Raw genomic sequence first — 23,372 nt, forward strand, 5'->3', positions numbered from 1 at the left:
GGAGTCAAACAGGCAAATTTCTTTGGGTTCAAATTCTGTTGGAGACTTGGTCCTAGGACCCACCCAGATGATCCCTGAAGACCACATCTGTGGCTTTGCTCACACCCACATCCAGCCCTCCTTACTTGCTGCTTTCCTCTTACTCTCAATGATTCCCAGATGCTCCCCACCATGCTAGTCAGGAGATGGGCGAGCATGTACAAAGATCAGGTGGAAGAGCCAGCATGAATCCAACCCTTGGAGGGTCCATCCTCTGGATGAACTTCCATAGAATAGGCTCCAGAGAAGTGTGGTCCTTTTATGATGTCAGAGGCTGGCAATTTGGTTTTCTGAATTCAATAGTGACCTGATTATTTCCAGCTCAGAACATCCATGCAATATTGACTTTCTTACAATACTTAGTTGGAACTTTCTAGAAAACTAGTTGTTTGAGTATCTTTTGGGTCAGAGTGTTTGTTTCCATGGTCAGCACTGTGATTATAGGATTTGTGATAAAAGTCAACTGTATTAGACTACAAATCTCTGTAACATCCCAAAATTGAGCTATGGAGGAGGAAAAGGACAGCACAAAGTTTTGTTTACCTATTGCTGTAGAACAAATTCTCCCTAAACTTGGGTTAAATTGGTAACTATTTTACTTGCTCATGTTTTTGTAGATTAGGGATTTGGAAAGGGTGGCCTGTCTCTGGTCCACAATGTCCAGGCCCTTGTCTAGGTGGCTTAAATAGCTGGAAACTAGTCAAACTGGTTTAGTTGGGGCCACATATCTGGGGCCTCAGTTCTTTGCTTTGTTACATCTTCATATGGCAATTTGGGTCTTCAGTATAGTCAGGCTTAGTTAAAATCAGATAGTGGAAACTTCCAGGCTTCTCAGAAGGCTTGAGGCTCAGAGGGTTGGCTCAGAACAAGCACATTGGCATGTTCTATTGGTCAAAGAAGTCACAAGCCTAGAAAGGTGGTACATGCCTGTGATTTCAGCTACTCATGAAGCTGAAGCAGAAGGATTGCAAGTTTGAGGCCAACGTCAGAAGTTAATAAAATAAATTAAAAATAAAATAAAAACTAAAAATAAAATAAAAGACCAGAGAGGTAGCTCAGTAATAGATTGCCCTCTGGGTTCAATCCCCAGTATCACAAAAGGAAAAAATAAGAAGAGTAAAAAAATAAATAAAAAGGGTTGGGGATGTAGCTCAGTGGTGGAGCACTACTGGGTTCAATCCCCAGTACTGCAAAAACAAAAACAAAACAAGTTGGGCATGGTGGTACACTCCTGTAATCCCAGTGGCTCAGGAGGCTGAGGTAGGAGGATTGCAAGTTCAAAGCCAGTCTCAGCAACTTAGTGAGGCCCTGAGCAACTTAGCAAGACCCTATCTCTAAATAAAATATAATAAAGGACTGGGGATGTGGCTCAGTGGTTAAGCACCCTGGGTTCAACCAGTACCAAAACAGCAAAGCAAGTCAGAGCATCAGTAGATTCAAGGAGGGAAATAGGCTCTACCCCTTTACGGGAGGAGTGGTGAAGAATTTGTGGGCATCTTTAAGCAAAGAGAGAAGTGGAAAGAAACATTTTTATTGATGTTCTATCCAAGCTCTGATTAGATTAAGTCAAGCCTAGCAGTCAACAGAATTCCCTGATTCTTGAGTACATCCTTGCAGTGGCCAATGTTTAACTTTAGGGTGGAGAGTCAGCAACTGGTCTTTGAACCTTCAGTCACACACTTTTAATTTTTTCTAAAAACTTCTTTTGCTAGACCTTACTAGATGAATGATTCCTTAAAAATTTTCATGTTATTGTTTTACAAAAATCATTTACACAATACATACATTTTCACTTGCAAAGTTATGATGTTTTTGCAGTATACACAGTAAGATATAAAAGTGCCTCTCTTTATCTACTCACCTTCCCAAAAGGAACAACTGCAAATAGTTCATTGTGTCCCTCTTTTACCTTTTATTATATTTGCATATTAAAGTATCTGTGCAGATGTTCAGTTTTCCTTAAATGAGATACTACACTTATTTTGCAAGTTGCCTTTTCCATTTTAAAACATATCATGGTGATTTGATTGTTCCCAACTAATATATGTCCATACTTCTTTCTTTCTTTCTTTTCTTTCTTTCCTGTCTTCCTTTCCCTTCTTCCTTTCCTTTCTTCCTTTGTTTCACAGTACTTCTACCACTGGGCTACATTCCCAACCCTTTAATTTAAAAAAAAATTTGGAGCCAGATGTGGTGGCACATACCTGCAACCCCAGGACTTGGGAGGCTGAGCAGGAGGATCACAAGTTTAAGCCAACCTCAGCAATTTAGAAAGACCCTCAACAACTTACAGAGACCTTGTCTCAAAATAAAAAAGGACTGGGGATATAACTCAGTGATAGAGCACCCCTGGGTTCAATACCCAGTACCAAAATTTTTTAAAATTTTGAGTCAGGGTCTTGCTGCATTGCCCATGCTGGCCTTGAACTTGTTATCTTCTTGCCTTAAACTCCTGGGTAACTGAACTATTGGAATTCACCACCAGCCCTGGCATCATTTTCTTTTAAATGGGTGCATGTTGTTCCATCTCATTGATGTGACATAATTTATGTCATGACTCCTTGGTAATAGACTTTCAATTTGCAACTTTTTAAAAAATAATAAATGACAACTGAAATAAATATTTTTTGCATGTATACATTTTTGTACATGTGTAGGTATTTCTATATGGTAGATGCCTGGAGTTGTAATCTGGGTCAGAGAACAAGGGCCTATGCAATTTCAATAGACACACAATGGATCCTCAAAATCTGGATTGCCAAATTACATTCCTCCAATCAATTTCTCCATACCCTTGACAACAGTGGGTAATACTAATGCTTTTAATTCTACCAGGTTAATTGATGGGTGAAAATAATATCCTGCCTTGAATTTATTTCCTATAATTATTGGTTATTTTTATTCCTTTCTCTGAAATATCCTCTTTTATCATTTGTCAAGTTAAAAAAATGTTCTTTATATTTTTGCTAAATATTTGTGGAGTGCTTCATATGTTAAACCTTTATTATTTCCTGAAGTGAAATTTCTAGATGTGGAATTGCTGGGCCAAAGGACTGAACAGTTAAGGGAAGGTTTTTGACATTTCCTAGTGGAATTTCAGGGAAATTTCTTAAGTCTTCCTTCTGATTATACCCTACTGATGAGTTAAGTCTCAGTTGTTGCCAGTATACAAGTTCTCTGTACAAAAGAGATAAAGCAGTGAACTACCTGCCAGTGTAGTCTATGGCTGTTGAGGACGAGCTGTGCTTAGCTACTTTGCAAATAATTGTCAAGCTTTTTTCTGAACATAGCTGGGCTGAGGTAACTCATGAGCCATGATAAAAGCCAAGGAAGATCCTTCATTCATTGATTATGTACTTTTTCTTGTTCCCCTGAACAAGGGAACCTAGACTCTTGTTAGTTACTGAGATATTTACCCATTACTTCCTATGAACCAGGCACTATTTTAGGCACTTAAGATCTAGAATCTCCAAGGATAAGCCAGGTTTTGGATGTGGCAATTCAGCTGAGTAGGCCATTTGCAATTCAAGATTCATCTTTTTTTGTGATTTGGATTTTAGACTTTATGAGGCTGTTACACAATTCTACTATTAAATCACTAAGTTAAGCTGGCCACTTAGCCTTTGAACCTCAATGTGACTCATGTTCTCTATTCACATAAAGAACAAAGCAGTTACATTTTTTTGTTAGACATAGCTTATAAGGGAAAGAGAAAACTGGTAAAAAGTTGAAAAGCAGATAACTTGTGGTGTGTGGACATGCACAGGAAATAAGTTGTTCTTAGAGGAAATATGATTTAGGAGATAGCCAGGAGCTTGCAAAACATTTTTGTCATTTGAGAATCTAAAAATTTGCAAAGGTCTCAGGGTATACTTCGGCAGTCTCCTACATTAATACATTTTATAAATATTTTATTAAAAACTGGTGCTACAGGGACATTTGTGGTTAAGAGATTTGTATATCAGTTATTTGAAGTCTTCAAAATTCAGAAGAGTGACTGAAGACTTGTTACAACTGGAGGTGGTTTTTTTGTTGTTGTTTGTTGGGTAGTCTAGTGACTTGTTCAGTTGAAACCTTTAAAACCAATGTGGGTATCCTGTATATGCACAGCATCGATGTTTTTGCTGTTGATGTTCTCAATAGTTAGAGGGACATAACTGATCCTAGCATGATGCAGGTACATGGGATTTAAAATACGAAAATTTTGTTTGAGTATTAGCTCTCTTCCTAATTGAGTCTGCCATCTTTGGGGAGTCACCTAATCTCAGTGCCTCATTTTCTCATCTGTAAAAGTATAGATGCTGGCAACAGATCTTTGTAAACAAAAACTTCTAGATGGGAACAAAACATCCTTCAAATGGGATAGTATAAAAATCATCAATTGGAGTTTATCATTTTGTCATAATAATAAAAGAGAGGAAACATTCATTCACCAATTCATTAACAGTTTGATTACCTGCCATGAGTCAAGCATCATGCTAAGTGCTGGAATAATGAAATAAACAAGTCCTGCTTTCTGCCGTGCTAGAGATTACAAGCCAGTGCAGATGGTGGTCAAGATGGTCTAGTCCAATTGTTGCCATGCTGGATGGAGCTGGTTCATGTGCACTCACAAGAACTGATTGCTAAATTTTCAGGAATTCTGAAAAGCAAGTTGCTAAACATAGCCATTATTAAAAGTAAAGTTATATAGTTGACTTTTATTCATGGATTCTGTATTTGTAAATTTGCCTATTCAATATAATTTATTCATAACCCTTAAGTCAATACTTGTGGTCATTTGTGAACATGGGCATGTGAAGAGTTGTGAAAAGTTTGAGCTGCCCCATGTCATGTCCCTGGCTAAAGCTGAATAAGGATTTCTTGTTTCAGCTCTCATACTATAAATAAATGTCCTTTGCATGACAAATTTAGTGCCAGGGTTTTCACATTTCTGTGCTTTTTGTGGGTGATTTTGCTGTTAAAATGGCCCCCAAGCAGAGTGCTGAAGTGCTGTTTAGTGTTCAGAAGAACCAAAAGGCCATGATGTGCTTTATGGAGTAAGTACAGGTGTTAGATAAACTTCATTCACACATGAGTTATAGTGCTATTGGCCACAAGTCCAATGTTAATGAGTCAGCAATATGTATCTGACAAGGTGTCTTTAAATAGAAATACATATAAAACAAGGTTACATATTGATTGGTTGGTGAAAATGTTTTTACCAGAGGCTCATAGAAACCTAACTTTGTATTTCTCCTAGAAGCATTGATTTAATATTTATTAATTCAGTGCTTGCAGCAACTTTTTAGAATGTAACTACTGTGAATAATGAGAATTGACATTATGAAATTATATTACACAAAGATTACAAATATCCCAAACTCTTTATTCCCTAATTATTTTGCTACATACTACTAGTATCTATGGGTTTTTTTTTTTTTTTTTGTACTGGAGATTGAACTCAGGGGCACTCAACCACTGAACCACATCCCAGTCCTATTTGTATTTTATTTAGAGACAGAGTCTCACTGAGTTGCTTAGTGCCTCACTATTGCTGAGGCTGGCTTTGAACTTGTGATCCTATTGCCTCAGCCTCCCAAACCTCTGGGATTATAGGCATGTGCCACCACACCCAGCAATACCTATGTTCTTAAGGTTATTTGTGACTAATGTATTTGTACAGTAGAAATACTATATGATGGGGGGTGTTACCATGCATTTCTTTCCAACTCCCTCATGTTCAGTGATACCAAGTCAGTAGTTTGACATTGACTAAAGTGGGAGTATTTTATACCATGGAACAAATCTAGGTTCTTTCCCTCCATCCTCCAGCTGGTAAAACATTTACCATACATAACTACATTCAACTTTCATCAGACGCCTGTTCTCAGAGCTACTAGAGTTAACACTCAGGTTCTAGGAGAGTGCCCAAAATTACAGAAAATTTATCTCCTCCTACCTCCACCCAGGTACATTAGAAAATGACTGACTCGGGTTCTCATGCCTTGCAGTGGGATTTATACGCCTGAGTTTCCCGTGGCATCCAGAAGCCTGGCATCATAATGTCTTTTGGCTCTCTCCTCTTCCCTGTCCTGATCACCTCTTACCCTTACGAGTATCTCCTGGGAGCTCTTCCTTGGTCTATTGCTTGCACACAAATACAAGTCTCAGGGTTCACTCTTGGAATACTCCATCTAAACAGTACTCATGCAATCAGTGTACATGCATCCCAGCTTCTAAAGAACTACTGGTAGATCTTGGTTTTCTGGTTTAATTCCTCCTTAAAAAGCCACTGCAGCTGGGCATGGTAATTCATGTCTGTAATCCCAGTGGCTCAGAGGCTGAGGCAGGAGGATTGCACATTTGAGGCCAAACTCAGTAACTTAGTGAGGCCCTATCTCAAAATAAATAAAAAGGGCTGGGGATGTGACTCAGTGGTTAAGTGCCCCTGAGTTCAATCCCTGGTTAAAAAAAAAAAAAAAGCCATTGTTTTACAATTTTAATCTTCGATTTAAATTATCTAATGACCTGTAGACATGTGAATTAAAAACTTTTCAGGTTTTGTAGCTGCAACTTAATGTGCTTAATGCATTCACATTTTGATAAAATATGAAAAATCACTGGAACATTGTCATTTACCCAGACTGGCTTCTTGATGGGTTTGCCTCTGCTGAGCTCAGCGAGTGGCCTTGAACTCTGACATGCAATAATAAATCAAGCTTTCATCAACTTCTTCTTAGCCTGTTGAGAAACAAAAACCCATAAGAAATGCTGCAATAACTGCCTTTGAAATTCTAATTTCTTTTACTGTGATAAAAAGATGTGAGAGGTAGTCAAAAAGTCCACTGTGCTGTTATGTACAACAGTAATATGATTCTCTAAATAGTTTCTTCATTTTCAAATTATTCTTGCTTTAGCAATTGCCAGTTCAGATGCATGGCCTGGGCAATTGTGTAGTAATTAAATGCTTGCTTGAGAAAACAATTTTAGATCACTAAATTGCTTTATTGCCTTTTGAAAGACTGAAAGGGGCATTCAATCAGGTAGAGACTGTGTTCCTAACAAGACTCATCATACATTATTCACATGGGCAAAGTCTGAATTTGAGAAGGAAGAGACTTGGGGCACAAGGCAATTATTGCTTCAATGGTCATTGTAGAGTTCAGTAGGCCTCATAAAAGGAGGCCTAGCCCAAAGATTCCTGGCAAAGTTTTGAGGATAAGGAAGAAGTGCCTCCTTAGCTATTCTTATTTTTTAAAGTGAGACAACTTAATGCGAGGGATTTTACTTACTCTCATGGATTACTCCCAGGTTCAAACAGCTCTGTACAAGAAAGAGCTCCTGCCAATTTCAGTTAAATTATGTAATTCAGAGGAAAGCCTAAAACCATGATTTCACAAAGTATGACATAGGTGGGAAAATTATTAGTATAAACATTGGGAATCACATATATTCCTGCACACAAGACGAATGTTTCACTGAGGCTTCTAAGTATATTTATGCTTTTTTTCTGGATTTTTTTTATTGAACAATTATTTACCCACAGTGAAATGCACAAATTTTAAGTGCATAGCTTGATGAATTTTAAAAATGTATATACTCATGTAACTATCATCTAGATAAAAATATAGAAAAATTTTATCACCCCTGAAAAATTTCTCATGCTTCTTCCCAAATAACACCCTCTTCCAGAGGTAAGCACTATTGATTTTAAGACACAGATTCTTTTCAGTTGTTTTTGACGTACATATGGATAGATGTACTCATTTCTTTAGTCTGATGACTTTTGCTTAACTTAACGCATTTGATTCATCCATGTTGTAGTACTACTTTTTATTGCTAGGTGGTATTAGTTGTATGGATGTACCACAGTTTCTCTGGTCTCCTGTTGATGAGTTGACTCTCAGTTTCTGTTTACTATGAGCACAGCTTTTATGACTATTCTTGAAGAGATATTTTTGTAGACAATGTACAAAACAAGGTTGCTTGAGTACTTATTTTAGATATATGCCTAAGTAGCATTGCTGGGTCTTCCTTAGAAATTTACAAAAAAGAAATACATAGAAATGAAACAGACAGTATTACCCTGTATATATGTATGATTACATGAATGGTGTGAATCTACATTGTGTACAACCATAGAAATGAAAAGTTGTACCCTATTTGTGTACAATGAATCAAAATGTGTCTGTAAAAATATTTTAATAAAAAAAAGAAATACATAGAAATTGGAAGGATGCAGAAAAAGTGACTTTGTCCAACATCTGTTCTCAGAAGGTGAGAACAAAACTTTGTACCATCAAGGACATTGCTTTAGCATTTACACTTGGACTAACTCAAGTTATTGGTTAGCCATGGGGAATTGGAGAAATGGAATTCTGATTCTTTTTTTGGTGATATTAATTTAAATATCACATCAAATAGAAGCATTCAGGAGACCTTGCAAAGGAATTCTTGGTAGTTTGGGAAATTAGGCTAATTTGAGACTCATCACCTGGAAACAGGATAGTCTGGCTTCACCTTGGGATCACCCATGGCCCACAATAATCAAGCTCTGCTGGGAGAAGGGTACATTATGAGACTTCAGTGCTGCCAAAGTGCCATAGGGCCACCAGAGCTGACCGTTGACTCCCAAGGGGCTCACACTCCAGATCTGTTCTTTGCCAACAACCTTCTGATAATGGAACTGGTTTACAGACCAACCTAATCACACACAAAACACAGGGCTAGTAGACTTGTGAAGGGGTTAGGGCACCCCCTGGGGGACACTGAAAAGTTCTTCCTGTAGACAACTTCCAGAGGTCAAGTTCAAGTTGTATTCATTAACTTCTCAGGCATCCCTCTTTCAGTAACTCTCTTTGAAGGTCTCAAACTAAAGAGATTTCTGAGTTTTATTGGGAACAACTGGATTCAGGGAAAGCTTATGAGGAATACATGTGATGTCTAAGCTCTCACAAGAGGGGAGAGGAAATCTCTGGTTTGTTTCTAGTAAAAAGCCTTTATGTGATTGAATAATTTCTAATATTTGTTTTGTTAATGAAGGTGGCGGGGTAAGATGACAACTTCAAATTCTGCAGACCAAATGCCTCTACAAGATGGCTGTGAACCTTTTGTGTCTTGTTTGCTTAGGGTGTAAAATGAGTGATTTTCAGCCCACGTCAGTACAACTCTTCTAGAAGTGAGCATTTGGAAGTGCATGGGAGCACTTTTGATTGTCACAATGACTGGGGGGGGCATACTACTTCCATTTGCTGAGTTGAAGGAGGGAAGAGGAAATGTATAGCATGAAGGAGAGTTGTCCCATACAAAACACCTATAAGGCCCTTGATGAGAAATGCTATTTCCCCCTTCAGGCGATCTGGAGGCATTTATATGCAATTCATATTCAGAAGACTTAACAATACAAACAAAGTATGTCAAGCAAGTGAAAGTTAGCAACTTAAGGAGATTTCTGAGACAGGAGTGGATTTAAGCCTCCTTTTGGACATTTGGATTGCATGATCACTTTGCCCAAAGCAGAAATGTAGCTCTGGCCTTAAGTGGGATATGGAGGTGGGGAAATTATTTTTCCAGACTTCCTAGCATCTCTTTATTTATCCTCTTCCAAACAATTGTTCACTGACCCTGCTCTACTCCCATGTTTCTAGGAATAAGGAAGCAGCTGATAAATTCATTATGTCATGAGAATTTTGTCTTACACTTTCCAGCAGAATATTGGGAAGGGAAGAATCTCAAATGCTGGAACTTCAGATGTGGGTGAAGGAAGGTAGGTATTTTTGGCTGTAATATCTTTCTAGAACTTCTTAAATTATCCCTGGACAAGGAATAACTTGTTTTATTATGAGGCTGGCATTAGATGTGGAAACCAAAGTGTTAACATTTGCTGTAACCATGACAAAGACAAGGAAGGAGGACTGGATAACTTTGTAAGTTTATTGGCATATGAACCAGTTGCATAGGATTCTTTTGCAGGATTGAGTTTGCATAGTGCCATGTGTATGACTGCTTTGCAAACTTGAAAGTACTATGCAGTTTTGATGTATTTTCATTATACCAAATCTTCCTTGGATTTCTCATAGCACTCAACTCAGAATCTTACACAAATTATCCATTCAAAATATCCATTAATTGTGTCCCAAATGAAACAAATAAGCAGGCATGAGGTACATTGGAGGTCATGAAACAAGGCCTCATGTTGCCAAGTTTATTGATGTGCTGACATACTTCAACATGGATGGGGTTGTTCACTGAGAGGGAAATATTGCTACAGTATTCCTTTTGCTTCTATTGAGCATTTCCTGGGAGGAAATTCTCAAATCTCCCTTGAGAACAGGATTGATGACAGATCACTCCAAGGCTTCTGAAGGACACAGAATTATTCTGTATCTATTTAATAGTGAAGCAATGATTGGGGGACTACAATTGGTGATCATTTTCCAGTACCTGGGCCAACTAGTGATGATGAGAATCTAATTATGAGAGCCCCTGGGATTGTTGGACTTAATTCTCTAGGATCAGAATGCTGTGGATAGCTCAATCACTTCCTTCCTTGGTTGGGAAAGAATCAGAAATTACAAGAGGTTAAGTACTAGTCAACATTTATTGAACAGCTATTGAACCAGCCACCATACTATGCACTAGGACATGAAACTGCTTTTATGGTGCTCACAGTCTAAGGAGAGTGTTGTGGGGAGGGAGTCACAACCTGAGTCATAGATTACAGTTACCTTAAAAAACCCATGCCCAAGCCACATTCTCAATTTTTAAAACTTCCCAGGTGATTCCAAAGTGCAGCTAAGGTTGAGAAACACTGAAGAAGGGGAAAGACACAAATCTGTACGGGAAAATTTTAGATCAAAACATGGAAAGTTCTCTGTGAAGGTTAAAACCAAGTGCAGCAGGAGATGCACAGAATAGAAGAAACTGACTCTGATATCCAAGAGAGGTTTCCTATGTCACCAAGAGTTAGAAGAGCACTGGAAAATGGGGAATTCCAGAAATAAGAACAAGAGGACATCCAAATCATTTTCTAGTGGAACAATTCTAGTTTACACATTAATTTTTGTCAATGATTTTGGGGGCTTGAAAACAAGAATTGGCAAGTCATATATTGCACATCCAACTCTTTTCTTCTTGCCTTTCTGCCCTCTCTTTATTAAAACCTCTGGCCACGTGCATGGTACACAGAATGCTAGGTAGAGGTTAGTGACAGCAAATATAGTAAAACAAAAGGGAAAAAATGAAAGTTTATTATTTCTCTGAGGAAAGCACATGAATACACTATATGGTATGGTGATGTGGCTTATTTAAAAGCCCATTAATGTATTACATTGCTACCTCTAAATACATTAACTATAATCCTTGTAATACCCCTCCAACAGAAGCATTCTTATGTCTGATTAACGAAGGAAAAGAAAAGCCCAGAGAGGCCAAGTAACTGGCCAAAATTCCATATCTATTTTGTGGCACTTTTGGGATTCAAATCCACATCAGTCTGACTTGAAAAGGCTACTTCCCATTTTGCATCTGAAATGGTCTTTGCATCTGTGAAATGACTTTGTTGAGGTGGGCCTATTGTATTTATGGGGTATATCTCAACATCACACTGAAAAAATACAGTTGTTGACTAAATTTAGTCACTACCACCACCAACCTCACTGAACTTAAGGATCTGTTGGATGGACTCTTAAATAAATCTCAATGGAAGGGGAACATAGGGAGAAGTGAATTGAGGACTTATTGTGCTGTAAGAATGTAAAATCATGAGAGTTAGTAAGAAACCTAATTTCTGGTAAAAAAAAAAAAAAGAATAAAAACCCGAAGTTTTATTGTGCATTTTAGAGGAACATACTTTCAGAAAGCAAAACCAGTTGGTTACAAACTAGAGATTCAGTGCCACAAGATCTTGAGTGTACTCAGCTTTTGAAAAATAAGAACAGGATGAAAGCAACCTGAACTAAGAAAGCAAATGAACAAAAACCCAGAAGCCTAGAGGTTATTCCATTTCCCACCTTTCGCCTGAAGGAAACAAGAGAATGTAGATTTGAAAGCTTTAAATTCTTATAGCAAAGCAATATTGAGGTAGTAACCATGTCATTCATTCACAGGAATTCACATTTAACTCTCTTTCTCACACCACTGAGGTGGTAATGAAACCTTTTTATACAGATTGCCTGCAAGGCAGTAGGGTAGCTGCAGCAGCATAACAGAGAAAGAAATTGCATTCCACAGCTTTTGTTTCTAACACATTCAGAGAAAAGACTTTGAGTTTTGCCAATATAATTGTAAGACTAGCAGAGCCAAAATTTATGCTACAAACCAGTGGTTCTCAATGTCCTTGCATCAGAATCACCTGGGGGTATTTTACAACCTACTCGTGCATGGACTTCAACTGCAAAAACTCAATTTTAACTGATTTTTGATGAACATTCATTTATATGTATTTTTTAAACTGCCCAGATGATGGTAATGTGCAGCAAGGATGGGGAGCCATTCTCTTAAAACAGTTGTTCCCGCACATAAATCTAAGGCATTTTTATACATAAGTGATGAATCTTCAGAAAGAGAATTTAGGAAAACTACCCCATTCACAATAGCATCAAAAAATAAAATAAAATACTTGGGAATCAATCTCACAAAAGAGGTGAAAGACCTCTACAATGAGAACTACAGAACACTAAAGAAAGAAATTAAAGAAAACCTCAGAAGATGGAAAGATCTCCCATGTTCTTGGATAGGAAGAATTAATATTGTCAAAATGGCCATACTACCAAAAGTGCTATACAGATTCAATGCAATTCCAATTAAAATCCCAATGATGTACCTTACAGAAATAGAGCAAGCAATTATTAAATTCATCTGGAAGAATAAAAAAACCCAGAATAGCTAAAGCAATCCTTGGCAGAAAGAGTGAAGCAGGGGGTATCGCAATACCAGATCTTCAACTCTACTACAAAGCAATAGTAACAAAAATGGCATGGTATTGGTACCAAAATAGAAAGGTGGATCAATGGTACAGAATAGAGGACATGGACACAAACCCAAATAAATACAATTTTCTCATACTAGACAAAGGGACCAAAAATATGCAATGGAGAAAAGATAGCCTCTTCAACAAATGGTGCTGGGAGAATTGGAAATCCATATGCAACAGAATGAAACTAAACCCATATCTCTCACCATGCACAAAACTAAACTCAAAATGGATTAAGGACCTCAGAATCAGACCAGAGACCTTGCATCTTATAGAAGGAAAAGTAGGTCCAGAGCTTCAACATGTCGACTTAGGACCAGACTTCCTCAACAGGACTCCCATAGCACAAGAAATAAAAGCAAGAATCAATAACTGGGATAGATTCAAACTAAAAAGCTTTCTCTCAGCAAAGGAAACTATCAGCAATGCGAAGAAAGAGCCTACAGAGTGGGAGAAAATCTTTGCCAATCATACTTCAGATAGAGCACTAATCTCCAGAATCTATAAAGAACTCAAAAAACTCTACACCAAGAATGCAAATAATCCAATTGACAAATGGGCTAAGGAAATGAATAGACACTTCACAGAAGAAGATCTACAAGCAATCAACAAACATATGGAAAAATGTTCAACATCTCTAGTAATAAGAAATGCAAATCAAAACCACCCTGATTCCATCTCACCCCAATTAGAATGGCGATTATCAAGAATACAAGCAACAACAGGTGTTGGCGAGGATGTGGGGAGAAAGGTACACTCATACATTGCTGGTGGGGCTGCAAATTAGTGCAGCCACTCTGGAAAGCAGTGTGGAGACTCCTTAGAAAACTTGGAATGGAACCACCATTTGACCCAGCTATCCCACTCCTTGGCCTATACCCAAAGGACTTAAAATCAGCATATTACAGAGATACAGCCACATCAATGTTCATAGCTGCTCAGTTCACAATAGCCAGATTGTGGAACCAACCTAGATGTCCTTCAATTGATGAATGGATAAAGAAACTGTGGTATATATATACAATGGAATATTACTGAGCCATAAAGAATGATAAAATGATGGCATTTGCAGGCAAATGGATGAAATTGGAGAATATCATGCTAAGTGAGATAAGCCAATCTCAAAAAACCAAAGGACGAATGATCTCGCTGATAAGTGGATGATGACACATAATGGGGAGTGGGAGGGGTTAGTGTTAGGGTTAGAGTTAGGGTTAGGGAGGGGGGCAAGAATGGAGGAAGGAAGGACTGTATAGAGGAAAAAGAGAGGTGGGAGGGGTGGGGGGAAAGGAAAAATAACAGTATGAATCAAACAGCATTACCCTATGTAAATTTATGATTACACAAATGGTATGCCTTTACGCCATGTACAGAGAAACAATATGTATCCCATTTGCTTACAATAAAAAAAAAAAACAGTTGTTCCCAAACTTTGCTATGCATTAGAATCACCTGGGGAGCTTTAAAAATTCCCCAATGGCAATGATGCACCCACATCAACTCCCCAATGCCAAGGTTGCACCCATACCAATTAAATTAGAATGTGTGGAGGTGGGAGCTAAACAGTAGATTTTAGAAATAATCCTGATCACTGTTCTAGGGAATTATACTTAGAAGATTCCACAGACAGGCAAATGAAAGGAAGGCAGAAAGGGGGGCAGAAAGCGGGGAGAGAGATAGAGACACAGACACACAGAGACTTAGACATTGGTATGTCCTTGAGAAGGGGCTCTGTGATCACCTCTCATTCCCAAACTAAGATGTGCTGACAAATATTGAACAGATGGTACTTCAAGGGAAAAAGGACCCTGATTTGTAGGATTTGCCAATGTCTATGGTGTAAATACTCCCGTCACCAATGTCAAATTACCATGTAATATCATTGATTCTGAAGTTGGACAGAGATGCACATAAGTGTCTCCAGGGAGCCATTATGAACTGGCCCCTGGATAACTCCTCAGGTTAAGTTTGGGGATATTAGGTTAGAGAGTTTTGTGCTTTATTCCCAGGCATGAAAAAGAAAAGAGATGAAAGAGTCCAAGGTTTCTCCATGGGGTGTCACCTAGAATGGAAATGGGGATACATTTAGGCAGGTCTCATAGGAAGGGCATGAGATCACCTCTCAAGTGTCCTGTCTCTTCCCAGTGGTGTAAGGGATGTTTCAGACTCTCCTGTACTCTTGACAGCATTATGGAAGCTCTAGGCACATGCTGGGAGAGTTCAAGGGGATTTGAAGTTAGGGTGAGAAAGCCATGGAGGATTTTGATACTGATGGGCACATGAAAATCATCTCTAGATGCAGATATTGGTGAGGGTCAGTGAGCATCAAGGGTAACAGTTGAGATTCTGAAGCTTCTTCTTGATGCTGATGCCATTAAATCCAATGACAGAAAGGCCCAAGGAAACAGAGAAAATGGTGAATTTTAATAATCTCAGTAATTAGAAGTTTTTAGAGGGAATGCATCCAGAACCTCTCCTTCTCTTACTTCTTGGTAGAAGCCAAACAGAAAAGTGAAACCTGGCTTTAGGTTCATCTTGTTGGAGCTATTGAAATAATGCAGGATATTTTTCTCCTTTGATTCTGGAAGAAGTAACTGGCAATATCTTGCAAGTTCTGAAGAACATCACATTTCAAGTTCACTGAGGCAAACTTCTTGAAAGCTGATGTAAATGGGACAAGATGCTACACCTTATAAAAGTGCATATGCAAATACCACTTATGATAGTGATGTTATGGGAGACTCTTTCCCCATTCTTTGGGATGCACATTGCTGAACTTCTCTGCCATTTGTGAATTCCCAATGGATAGTTCTCATTGGGTGTTTGGTGGTGTTTAAACTAGTGCTGACCTTCTACTCTGTGATCCTCACATACTGTCATGGGTAAGGGCAATTTTGTTAGGAGACACAATAGCAGAAAGAAAACCAGAGTGGTAATGAGGAGATCTAAATTCTCATCCTGGCTCCATACCTGCTACATGATCATGGAAAGTTACTTGACCTCTCTGAGCCACTCACTACATTATCCATGATCTCTTACTGTACTGACTGAAACATCACATAACCTTGCTATTTTATTTTCTATTTTAAGACTTCTTTTGATCATTCATCCTGCTCTAGCTACTTCCCTATTTATCTACTCCTTTCCAGGAATATACCTCAAAAGATTATTGTCTATGTGGTGTTTTTACTTTCTCACTTGACAGTTTCTCCTTATCCTTCATGGTATAGCCTTGTTCTTCTGCACTCCATTGAAACTTCTCTTGCAGATGTCAGTGACTTTGATGCTACCAAGTCCATTGGTTAATAGGCATTGTCTTACTTATTTCAGCACCCTAGACTGAGTTGACTCTTCCCTTCTTGAAACAGCATTTGTATATTTTTTATTTATTCTTTTTAGATATATGATAGTAGAGTATATTTTGACATACTTTTAAAAATGGAGTATAACTTATTCTAATTAGGATCCCATTCTTGTTGTTGTATATGATGTGGAATTTCAGTGGTCATGAACTCACGTATGAATGTAGGAATGTTATGTCCAATTCATTCTACTGTCTTTCTTATTCCCATCTCCCCTTCCTTCCCTTCATTCCCCTTTGTCTAATCCAATGAACTTCTATTCTTCCCCATCCCTCTTATTGTGTGTTAGCATCTACATATCAGAAAGAACATTTGACCTTTGGTTTTTAAGGATTGGTTTAATTCATTTAGCATGCTAGTCCCCAGATTCATCCATTTACCAGAGAATGTCATAAAGTCATCCTTCTTCATGGCTGAGTAATATTCCATTTTGTATATATACAACATTTGCTTTATCCATTCATTTGTTGAAGGGCACCCAGGTTGGTTCCATAGCTTGGCTATTGTGAATTGAGCTGCTGTAAACATTGATGTGACTGTCACTGTAGTGTGCTGATTTTAAGTCCTTTGGATATATATTGAGTAGGATAACTGGGTCAAATGGTGGTTCAATTCCTGGTTTTTTGAGGAATCTCCATACTGCTCTCCAGAGTGGTTGCACCAATTTGCAGTCCTACCAGCAATGCATCAGTGTACCCTTTTCCCCACATCCTTGCCAACAGTTACTGTTGCTTGTGTTTTTTTTAAAATTATGTTCTTTTTAGTTATACATGACAGTAGAATGTATTTTGATATACTTTACATACATGGAGTATAACTTCCCATTCTTATGGTTGTACATCATGTGGAGTTACACTGGTCATGTATTCTTTTATGAACAGAGGATGTTGCTTGTATTCTTGAGTATTGCCATTCTCACTGGAGTGAAATGAAATCTCAGTGGAGTTTTAATTTGCATTTCTCTAATTGCTAGTGATGTTGAACATTTTTTCAAATATTTGTTGACAATTCTTATTTCTTATTCTGTGAAGTGTCTGCTCAGTTTCTTTGCCCATTTATTAACTGGGTTTTCTTAGTGTCAAGTTTTTGAATTCTTTACAAATCATGGAGATTAATGCTCTGAGGTGCAGGTGGCAAAAGTTTTCTCCCATTCTGTAGGCTTTCTCTTCACATTGTTTTCTTTGCTGTGAAGAAACTTTCTAGTTTAATACCATCCCATTTATTGATTTTTTATTTTACTTCTTGCACTTTAGGAGTCTTATTAAGGAAGTCAGTTCCTAAGCCAGCATGGAGAGTTGGAGCTATATTTTCTTCTAGTAAGTTCAGGGTCTCTGGTCAAATGCCTTGGTCCTTGATTCACTTTGAGTTTGTTCAGGGTGAGAGATAGAGTTTTAATTTCATTTTGCTACATATGGATTTCCAGTTTTCCCAGCACCATCTGTTGAAGAGGCTATCTTTTCTCCAATGTCTGTTTCTGGTACCATTGTCTAGTATGAGATAACTGTATTTATGTGGTTGTCTTTGTCTTCTATTCTGTTCCATTGGTCTTTATGTCTTTTTGATGCTACTACCATACTGTTTTTTTTTTAAAGCTAGTTTCCTTCCTCACCCTGTTTAAGATGAGGAAGGCTTGAATTTCAGACATTTATTGAAAACTTGTACATGCCATGTAAATGGATTAGACTCCTTAGTTGGTACACCAACTTTCCCCAAAAAACTTGTCCACTAAATGAAGAGGCCCAGCAGTCTTTAGAGAAGCTGCAGCCTGACCATCTTCTCTGCCATTGCCTGTGAGAGATAAGAAATGGCACATGGAAAAGTGGTGGGCAGACCAACAAACCCATGCATGGGGTGATGCTTTCCTCTTCATCTTTTATTCCCATTAGTCCTAGCCCAGAATGAGCCATGAGTGCTATTATTTCCTGGCAGGAGGATGAGGCAAAGGGTGCCTGAGCCCAGGCTTTGGTAGAGCTTTCCAATCCTCTGACTCCAGCACCGGGATGCTATCTTCAGATGGTCCACCTTCAGAGTCTGCAAGACCTCCTGTTCTGAGGGACTAGGTATAACTCTAAGATCTGGGGGTCTTCTTGATTCAGGTGGTAAGCCCCTAAGGCACGCATGGAGGTGCCTGGGGTCAGGGCATGCCTGCCTTTCAGCTTTCAGTCCTTGCCCATGAGAATGTGGAGGGCCCTCTGGGCACTGCCAAAACTTTTGAATTTCAGGAAATAGTATTTTTTCTGTTTTCCACTTTTAAGATCTTTAAGCAAGATCACAGCTTCCAGGCCAAGGATGAGGTTTGGCGACTGCAACAGATGTTCTTTGAAGGTTTCACCAACTCCAGACAGGTAAATAGTATCTTGGTTCTCAGAATCTCATTCCAGCTGATTAAGAAGTGTGTCACAATCAAGTGTAAGCTCCGTCACAGGTCTCTGCACCTCGATGGTGATACCTTCCACCAGAATGCCATTCAAGGACTCTATGGCCAGCTGGGCAGCTCCTAGGACTTCATACTGAACGTAGAGATGAGGATGATGTGTTTCAAGAACAAGAGTCATTGAATGGACTGGGCCAAAGCTCTTAAATAGCCTCTCAAGAGCACTTAGGTTACAATTTTTGCTAAATGGCCCGGCATAAAAGTTGACATCTCTGTGCACTTGATCCTCATTCCTTTTGTTCATCTCCTCAGTGAGGAGAGGTGGAAAAAGCTCAAAAGAGAACTGGACAATGCTGAGGGGGAACAGAGGAATTACCCATTCTGGCCTGCTCAAAGACCTCTTTATCTGAAAGGCACTTAATAGTTTGACAGTTTCCAGAAGCGGAAAGTTCAATATGATCTGTCTCCTGGGCCTAGAAAAGGAGCTTCTGACCCACTGAATCTAAGCATTCTAAAACACTTCTGTTTGGGTGCTGAACCACTTCTCTTGTATTTCTTGGCTTTTGGCCTGCTGCTTGTAGTGCTTGGAGACTAGTTAGTGCCTCCAGCTTGAGTTCTGCAATCTCCTTTGGGCCATACTTGAGGAAATACCAAGCCAGTTCAAGGACTATTCCAACATCTTCTGTGGCATCATGACTGGGTCTGTTTGAACACTGTGTATCCTTCCCCAAAATAGCTTTGGCTAAGAACTTGAGCTTAAATTTTCTGCCCTACTCTCTGACATAAAGCAATGAGTTTTCAGTAACATATGGATGTGTCATTTTCAATGCTCAGAGATCCTGGTCTAGAGAATGGCCTACTAACACAGCATCAGGAGGAAGCAATGCTTTTAACTGCCTCTGTATGTCTTTAAGTTTGGTTGACACTGGGTTAAGAATTTTCTTTGTGATTCTTGAAAAGCTTTCACTGGTAGTCTACAATCTTGTAGATCAGGTTTGACCAGTTCATCCATAACACAGCAGCCTCCTTCAGCAACCAGTGAGATGTGTGTTAATTCTCTTCCTCTGGATGTGACACACATTTCACAGTCGAGCCCAAAGAGAGGACTATTGTCTGTTATGGAACCATTACATTTGGTAGGTATAAAGTCTTCATAGTCAGGAGAACCTTGTAATGGGAAGTGAAATGTTTTCATTTCCTTGTCAGAAGGAAATGAATGATGGGGTCGTTCTGCAGGTTGATGCTGGTTTTTGAACTAGCAGAAAGTAAAGATCCTTCAATGGTCTTGGGCAAATCTCCAGCTGTTTATTTTTGTTGCCCAATGTTATCAGCTAGAAAATTTAGATGATAGAGGAGGCAAGAAGAATTTATGTGTGAAAGCTTTTCTGAGAAATCCAAATTCCAAGTAGAACCTATAGAAATGTAGCTGACTCATTCCTTGAAGAATAAAAACCACTATGCTGTTCAGATGGTTTTGGTAAAAAAGTTGGCACCACCTGGGTTTAGGAACATGGGGTTTACCCAAAACTGCATACTTCAGCAATTCACATAGCTGCCCATGGGTTGCTTCAGTTTTCAGCAAATAAAATGGTAGACAAGCGGGCCCTCTTGGCCTCAGGCTGCCTGTTCTCAAGAACCCAATGGGCTCTCCTCACCCTGGGTGCCCCAATCAGTCTGTTGGGGACCTGTCAACTCCTCTTCCTGCCCTTCCTGGGGAGTCTCCCAGTCTTTGGCTCTGGCTCCATCCGCGTCCAAGGTCAGATTCCAAAAGGCTCCCCAATGATGCCAGTGATGCCGGCCTTCTGGCCAAAAGGAGAAGGGATGCTACCTAGCAGCTTCTCTGCCTAAATCCACTCTCCATGCCCCTGAGTCTCTGAAATGCTGGAGAGAAGTGGAGAAGTGAGCACAAGGTGCTGCCTCCGCATCTGCCACCTTGCTGTTTTTGTTGCTATAGCTCTGTAGCGTAATTTAAGGTCTGGTATCATGATGCCTCCTGCTTGAAACACCATTTTCGCTTGTTTCATGTAACACTACACTCTCCTAGTTTCCTTCCTACCCCACTGGTGGTTTCTTGTCTTCATTGTTGCTGCTGCTTTCTCTTCAAAACCTGTAAATGTTGGAATTGGAATACCACAGAACTCAGTCCTCAGACCCCATCTCTTTTCTAATTAATCTGCACTGTAGGTGCTCTCAATCGGTCTCATGATTCATCTATGCTCATTACTGTCAAATAAATATCTGTTCCCAAACTCTTTTCTGAACTCTGGAATCATATCCAATCCTTTACCAATTACTTATATTTATATGTCAAATAGACATCTCAAACATAACATGTCCAGAATGAACTCCTGATTTCCCCTCAGTTATAGGTGGTATTACTGGTCTCAACTATTAACTGCCTTGCTATAAGAGTTGGACATTCCTTCCCATTGCCTTCTGACTCACAGTGCTTCCTCATGAAATGAGGGTATCTTCCTGTCCTATTGAGGGCTAACTAGGCCACATGACTTGCTTTGACTAAGGAAATGTGAGTGGAAATGACATAAACCATGCCTGAGTGGATACTTTAATATATGTTGTATAGTTCCACAAATGCACTTTTCCTTCTCTTCAACTAGACTGAGGACAGGAGTTCCTCCTTCAGCTAGGTTCTTGAATAAAGAAAACATGGAGCAAAGCTAATGTTTGGCATGCAACATATCCACAAGCAAGAAATAAAGATTTGTTGTGGTAAGCCACTGAGACTTTGGGTCATTTGTTATCACAGCATAACCTTGTGAAATTTGACAGTTGCACTTCCTGTTTCGGTATCTGTTGCCAAAACTATCCCCAAAACATAGTGACTTAATGCAACAATGGTTACTTATTTACTTATAATATTTTAAGTTGAGCAGGGATTTATGAAGACAGCTCATCTTTGCTGTACCTGGCATCAGTTGGAGTGACTAATAGGGCTGGAGATACCACTTCAAAAATGGTTGGTTCATATGCTGGCCATTGACTGGGACCTCAGTTAATTAAATCATCCTCTTTACAGTCCACTAGCTGCTTGGATTTCCTTAGAGCATGGCAGTTGTATTCTCAAACATGAACATTCTAAGGGATAAAAGCAGATGCTTCAAGGTTTCTTGTGACCTAGTTTTAGAGGACACACAATTATTTTTGCTTCATCTTATTGAAGAAGCAAAAAGACCAGTCTAGATTTAAAGGAAAAGTAAATAGGCTCTACTCCTTGAGGAGGCACTGGCAAAGTCATATTACAAAACAACATATAGTACTCTGTTGTGGCCATTCTTTGGACACATAATCTGCCACAAGCCATCCATGCACCATCCTGAATATCCCACAGTCTTTTTCATCTAAGCCAGAGTAGGGAAAATGCCCACTTTTATAAATAAAGTTTCATTGGAATACAGTCATGTACATTCATTTACTTACTCTCTGTGACTTCTATGGCTATAGTTACAATGGATATTTTATGGCCTGTGTGTTCAAATTCATTTACCATCTAGCCCTTTACATAAAAGACTGCTGATGTCTAGTGTAAATTAAGGGACTATAATCCATCCATATATTCAGACCCCAAACCAGAGTGACCCTTGGTTCCTCTTTGTCTCAGACGTCTATACTCAATTCTTCTGAAATTCTCTAAGCTTTTAGAGAAATAACTGGATTCTGATTTCTTTTTACCACCAACACCACAAGTCCAAGCTACCTTCAGCTTTTTTTATTTTGCCACATCAGCTCATGCCTTGATCAATATCCTTGTCTTACTCTTGTCCTATTTACAATCATTTCTCAATACAGCAGGCAGGTGATGGTTTAAGATATGCTAGGTGGACTGTGTACTACCTTGTCCAAAACCTATAATGGTTTCCTATCACATTTTGAATAAAATTGAGAATTTGTATTGGGACTTCTGAGGCCTTACGTTATCTCTTCCCCTAGTCCATGTGACTGACCTCATCTCCTCCTGCTCTTGCCTTACTTCTCTGTCACACTGGCCTCCCTGCTTAGCTCTCCAAGTATGTTCAGAGCCTTTGCACTTACCATTCCCTTTACATGGAATATACTTACCCTGGCTATTGACAGGCTAATTGCCTCATTGCCTTCAGGTATGTACTTGAGTGGCATCTTAGAGAAGACTCCATTGACTCTATCTAAAATAACACTCAGCTCTTTTATATTGTTTTTCCTTCAAAACAATCATCCATTTGGCTATTTCTGCTTCCTTGTCAGAATGCAACTTTACATACTGTATCTTGAGCACAGTGCTCAATAAATATTTATCTAGTGAATCTTTTGAGTGAATGGGCCTCAGTTTCCTCATGTGTAAAACAAATGAGAGGGCCATCTGGCCAAAGCATCTGTCACTGAACTGATTGCCAGGATTTTTTCCACTGACCTGAATGACTATGTAGGCATCCCTTTCCTCCTTATGTCAGTCCCTCCAAAGCCTATACGTGGAACAGTCTTCCTTTTCTTTGAGCAAGGATCCAAGTCCCTATACTTGCTTGATGGAACCTCAAAAGTTCTCTTCTCATGAGGGTATACCACAGTAATGTCTTTTCTGCCCCTTATGAGTATGGTGAAAATCAAATGCAATAATATATTTTAAACTGTAAAGTTCTATTGAAGTGGA

At 39.0% G+C, this 23,372-nt stretch overlaps 1 pseudogene; it reads right to left on the minus strand.

The window, feature by feature from the left end:
• Positions 1-8,548: 8,548 nt before the first annotated feature.
• LOC124966094 (RNA exonuclease 5-like) lies at positions 8,549-22,864 on the minus strand (annotated as a pseudogene).
• Positions 22,865-23,372: the final 508 nt, after the last annotated feature.

Source organism: Sciurus carolinensis, chromosome 16, assembly GCF_902686445.1.
Source record: "Sciurus carolinensis chromosome 16, mSciCar1.2, whole genome shotgun sequence".
NCBI lineage: Eukaryota > Metazoa > Chordata > Mammalia > Rodentia > Sciuridae > Sciurus > Sciurus carolinensis.